Source organism: Lactuca saligna, chromosome 7, assembly GCF_052625555.1.
Source record: "Lactuca saligna cultivar CGN05327 chromosome 7, ASM5262555v1, whole genome shotgun sequence".
In the NCBI taxonomy this organism is placed as follows: Eukaryota; Viridiplantae; Streptophyta; class Magnoliopsida; order Asterales; family Asteraceae; genus Lactuca; species Lactuca saligna.
The window spans coordinates 1,992,337-1,998,021 of NC_136423.1; the positions used below are offsets into that span (position 1 = coordinate 1,992,337).

General features: G+C 36.3%; 1 long non-coding RNA gene across 1 annotated transcript; it reads right to left on the reverse strand.

The window, feature by feature from the left end:
• Positions 1-3,063: 3,063 nt before the first annotated feature.
• LOC145006072 (uncharacterized) lies at positions 3,064-5,411 on the reverse strand. The gene is made up of 3 exons (XR_013662766.1): positions 5,077-5,411; positions 4,902-4,986; positions 3,064-3,224 (listed from the first exon to the last, which is right to left on the reverse strand). It is a non-coding gene; the product is annotated as an uncharacterized LOC145006072 (long non-coding RNA).
• Positions 5,412-5,685: the final 274 nt, after the last annotated feature.

Below are 5,685 nucleotides of genomic sequence, written 5' to 3' on the forward strand. Positions count from 1 at the left end.
AGGGAAGAAAGCTTAGAGTTTCGCATTTGGCACCTGATCTTTTCAAGAAATAATATAAGTGGTCCAACTTCGCAAAATGGGGTCATTTAATCAGAAAATCGATCATTCTTCAAATATGACATTTAATCAGAAAATCGATCTAAAAATGAGACATTTGGTGTTTATCGATTTTTCAGGGTCGACGGGTTGTATGAAAAGCGAAGGCTGAGTAATTGAAAATTAGAGGATCGATGGTTGCTACTAATTGCTTGTAACTGGTATTGGTTTCATATCGATGGATGTGGATTCGCATATGAAATCAATTGTGTTCGCATCTATGAAATCAGTTCGCATATGACAAGAATTGAGTTCGCATTTGGTTTTGTGGGTCAAAACAGTTCGCATAAGAAGTTCACGATTTGTTTGAGGTTAATTGATTTTGATTTCGCAAGCTTGGAGTCGGAGATCTGGATTGTGTTCGCATCTATAGAATGCGAGGAGAATTTAATGGTGATATTCAGTTCGCATTTGGTGACACAAGTACGTGGTTGATGATTTTTGGTTGGTTCGCATTTGAAATTAGTGGGTTTCGCATTTGGGTTCGTATCTGGGTTTCTCAAACAACTGAAATGCGAATATGAGACAACTGATTAATTTCTCAGTTAATGCGATGAAATGCGAATGAACTCAAAGACGGATGGATGCAAGATGCGAAGAATTTGAATGAAAATGCGAAGTTTTTAATGTATAAATGCGAATTGGGGAAGAAAGCTTAGAGTTTCGCATTTGGCACCTGATCTTTTCAAGAAATAATATAAGTGGTCCAACTTCGCAAAATGGGGTCATTTAATCAGAAAATCGATCATTCTTCAAATATGACATTTAATCAGAAAATCGATCTAAAAATGAGACATTTGGTGTTTATCGATTTTTCAGGGTCGACGGGTTGTATGAAAAGCGAAGGCTGAGTAATTGAAAATTAGAGGATCGATGGTTGCTACTAATTGCTTGTAACTGGTATTGGTTTCATATCGATGGATGTGGATTCGCATATGAAATCAATTGTGTTCGCATCTATGAAATCAGTTCGCATATGACAACAATTGAGTTCGCATTTGGTTTTGTGGGTCAAAACAGTTCGCATAAGAAGTTCACGATTTGTTTGAGGTTAATTGATTTTGATTTCGCAAGCTTGGAGTCGGAGATCTGGATTGTGTTCGCATCTATAGAATGCGAGGAGAATTTAATGGTGATATTCAGTTCGCATTTGGTGACACAAGTACGTGGTTGATGATTTTTGGTTGGTTCGCATTTGAAATTAGTGGGTTTCGCATTTGGGTTCGTATCTGGGTTTCTCAAACAACTGAAATGCGAATATGAGACAACTGATTAATTTCTCAGTTAATGCGATGAAATGCGAATGAACTCAAAGACGGATGGATGCAAGATTCCGAGGGCTCAATTTCACTTAATTTTCTAGTACAATGACACTCGCACAAATTCCGAGGGCTCAATTTCCATAGAAACAACCGCTTCGCGAAATGCAAGGGAAAGAGAACCATCTTCCACGAATGGTCCACCGGGATCGCTCTTTTAAATGACATTTGCTCAACATAATACGCACTAACTTAAGGTAGAGTCAAATGAGACTGATTAAACCACCAAGCATAACCAAAGATACAGTTAAAGTAGTGACCTGAGTAGCGAAATCTTCAAGTATGCCGTCCTTGGAGATACCGTGTTCCAAACAAAGCTGCTTCCAGAACTCCATTCCGATCTGGTTCCCGCATTGTCCTACTTGCAGTGTTATGATTTCACGAGGCATATCTTTTGCTTCTTCTTCTTCTTCTCCGATTACTTTTATTTATCCCCTTTGTTTCTGGGTTCCTAGGGTTTCGAAACTCTGTCTGTGTAGTGTGTGTGGGGGAGGCGGGACAACGTTGGTTTTAGAAATAAAGAGAAAAAGGGTGGAAAAAGTGAGAGCCGGCAAACGTTCGATTGACCTCCGTCTTGTTAGCGGGTGAGGCTATCATGCGCACCAAATGATTTTTTTTATATAATATACTAGGTGTAATACCCGTGTGTTACACGGGTTTCTTGAAAAAAATAATATAAAATTTCGAACATCAACGAATTATTAAAATAATACAACACATATAAGTGAAAAGTTTATTGAATAAGTGTGTAATTGAACTCAAAATACCAAAAAGAAATCATTAATGAAATGTTCTAATTAAATAATTTTTACAAATCACAAATTTCCAAATACTTCTTTGAATACAACATTAGATGTCTTTGCATTATACATTGAAAGTGCGATGCTTTAATAAGAAAAAAATAAAACAAACAAATATAACAAAACCTCTGTAATGCATGAAAAAACCAACCTTAAGTAATTGCATCAAGGAACAGTATAATCCCTAAAAACAATAATAAGCCTAAATTCTGGAAGATAGATACCTACATATGGAATTGTTTGTCCCTGAGCTTTATTGATTGTCATTGCAAAGCACAATCGAATAGGAAACTGTTTCCTCATTAGAGGATCGATGGTTGCTACTAATTGCTTGTAACTGGTATTGGTTTCATATCGATGGATGTGGATTCGCATATGAAATCAATTGTGTTCGCATCTATGAAATCAGTTCGCATATGACAACAATTGAGTTCGCATTTGGTTTTGTGGGTCAAAACAGTTCGCATAAGAAGTTCACGATTTGTTTGAGGTTAATTGATTTTGATTTCGCAAGCTTGGAGTCGGAGATCTGGATTGTGTTCGCATCTATAGAATGCGAGGAGAATTTAATGGTGATATTCAGTTCGCATTTGGTGACACAAGTACGTGGTTGATGATTTTTGGTTGGTTCGCATTTGAAATTAGTGGGTTTCGCATTTGGGTTCGTATCTGGGTTTCTCAAACAACTGAAATGCGAATATGAGACAACTGATTAATTTCTCAGTTAATGCGATGAAATGCGAATGAACTCAAAGACGGATGGTGTCACACCCCCAAACCAAGGATGGCGGAAACGTCTGGGGGTGGAGGACTTCATGTACAGTATCACAACAACGTGTATAATAGTGTTCAAAGTAAAAACAACCACCATAAATATAATTGCAAAAGTTACACCAAAGTATATGTTTACATGTTTCAAAAGCAATTACATTATGATGACAAAATAAATTTGTTGACGGTTTAGCGTCCCATCCTCAAAGCGATGAAGTTTGCCTGTTTCACTGATTTCCTGAGAATACAAGTAGTTTTAAAAAGTGTCAACACAAAGGTTGGTGAGTTCATAAGAGCTTTGTTTGAAGTAGAAACCGCTTTTCCTTGAAAAATCGATATAGTTTGATTTCCAGAAAATCCAATATTTTCTTAGTTAAGTATGAATAGAAATATTCCTATATGATGCATTAATGAACCCTAGAATGACCCGTAGAGTTCCTCTATAATCGTCCAGTGTATATAAGTTATATGAGATTTAAATTAGATAAAACGTTGAATATAGTGGGTCTGCCCTAGGTCCACAACCCAACGAGGAACAGGAGATGAGGCGGGCACCACCAATTCTAGGCCAACCAAGACTAAATTCTCATATGACTCAAACATATACACTCAGCGACTATAGTTGAAGTCTAACAATTCTAGAGGAAGAATAGTTTTAATATCAATATAACTTTGTATAGAGACCCGGTACTTTGTATCTGTACCTCTTTTTGTATAGAGACCCGGTACTTTGTATTTGTACCCATAGAGATAAAAGGTGATTTTAAATCAACATAAAACTCATTTAGGTTTTAAAAATAAAATCCCGTAAACTTATGGATTGTTCCCTATGTGAGCCGTTATAATCATACTATGACTATGTGAACCTGCCACGACGTTCTCAGTGTCGCGAAAAATGAAATGACATTTGTCACCCGTAGACCTGCAGATCCCACTGTAGCTAGCAGCGAGGTGTGGGGTGTCAATCCCAATATAGATCTATATACAAGTATCACGTTCTCCCTCCAGGAGATTCTGATTATAACTACCAGGAATTATATCCCGCACTCGGACGTACGGGGAGAGAGAGAGAAAAATAGAGAAACTCACAATATAGGATAACAAGTTTACGTGAAATGTGTGAATATAAATATTTCTTGTATGAATGTACCCTTCTTGTGCGAGTGCGTAGAGTGATGTATCATAAACTATACCTATTATAGTTTATCTAAAATGTATGTAATATGTATGAATTCTTTTATGGAAATGTATTAGTGTTGTGAATTTATCAAACTATACTTTTTATAGTTTAATAATACATGTCCCAAAATGAATGAATAATATTTAATATGAATGTCTTAGTTTCAGTTCATAATGATAAACTAACAAGGAAACACATTCAAATACTAAAACTTATGATTATACACTTTGCTCAACATAATACAAAGTGTTATGATATTTACATGCTGTTGGCAAAATTTAGCAATTCTGCCCTGTTTTGGAAAAATCATAGAAAATCATACGAAGTCGAAAACTAGATCCGTAAATTCTGAGAGTTCAAAAAATGTGTCTAGTTTGCTCATAATTTTTATCACAAATTAATATGACCTCTAACTTGGGTGAAAAAGTCCATAATCACAGACTGGTCCGGATTTTTGTTTGAAATGATAGGCAGTTTTGTAAAAATCACCATAAATTGTAGAAAAATCGTATGGAGATGTGCAAGTAGCCATTTTAAAGCTAAAAACTTGAACTATTTGCACCTTGTACAGTTTTGAAAACAAAAATAGTTAAGATGCCCAAAACAGTCCGTGAATGGAGTTGAACTTTTCTGATGAAGGCTGTTAGAAAAATTTAGATATGTTCTTAGTGTTTTAACTTGTATTCCCCCCCTGAAAACTTGAGAAAACATGAAAATGTAGGGGTATGAACTCACCTTAAGGGATTTCAGTAGGTAAGTGTTGGAGAAGGAAAGTGTTCAACCCAAGAACACTTGAAGAATCACTTGAAGATTCGAAGATCTAACACAATTATGAGAGAGTTTGTCTAAGATATCCATGATTTGAGTGGTAATAAACGAGATAATCACAAAGAGAATGGATTATGCTTACCAAATGTGGAGGAAAAACTCGAGATCAGCCCTTGAATCTCGAATTTCTAGAGAGAGAAAGTGAGAGAGGAAAGAGTTTGATCTTCTTGTGAAATGAGAGTAAATGAGATGATGTGAGGAGAGAGGATGAATAATCAGCCCTCAAAAACGTGGGAGGAGGGATAATTGAGTGTAAGGGAACATTGATGTGACATAGGTAAGGTGGGAAGGTATGGCTGGTCATAGAGTGGGTGTGGGGTGGTTGCTTGTGACTGCGAATCAATAACACTGCTTGAATGCGAAGTTGGATTGATGATTGAGGGGTGATTCGTGAAGAAAGACGCGAAGTCAAGGACTATGAAATTGTTGTTTGTAAGAATTTAAAAACTCGATTGTGGAGTTGTTGATGCTCATTTTGCGAAAGTAAAACAATCGAGTGTTCGCATCTATGAGTCAATTTGAAGTCAATTGGGTTAATATTCGCATATGGGTTCAACATATGAATTTTTGATTTCGCAAGTTTAGAGTTCAAGAACTAAACTGTGTTCGCATCTGGAATGAAAATTTTGTGAATCGCATTCGATTAATTAGCTTAAAATGCGAAGGTGATAAATGCGAAGGGATGCGAAGG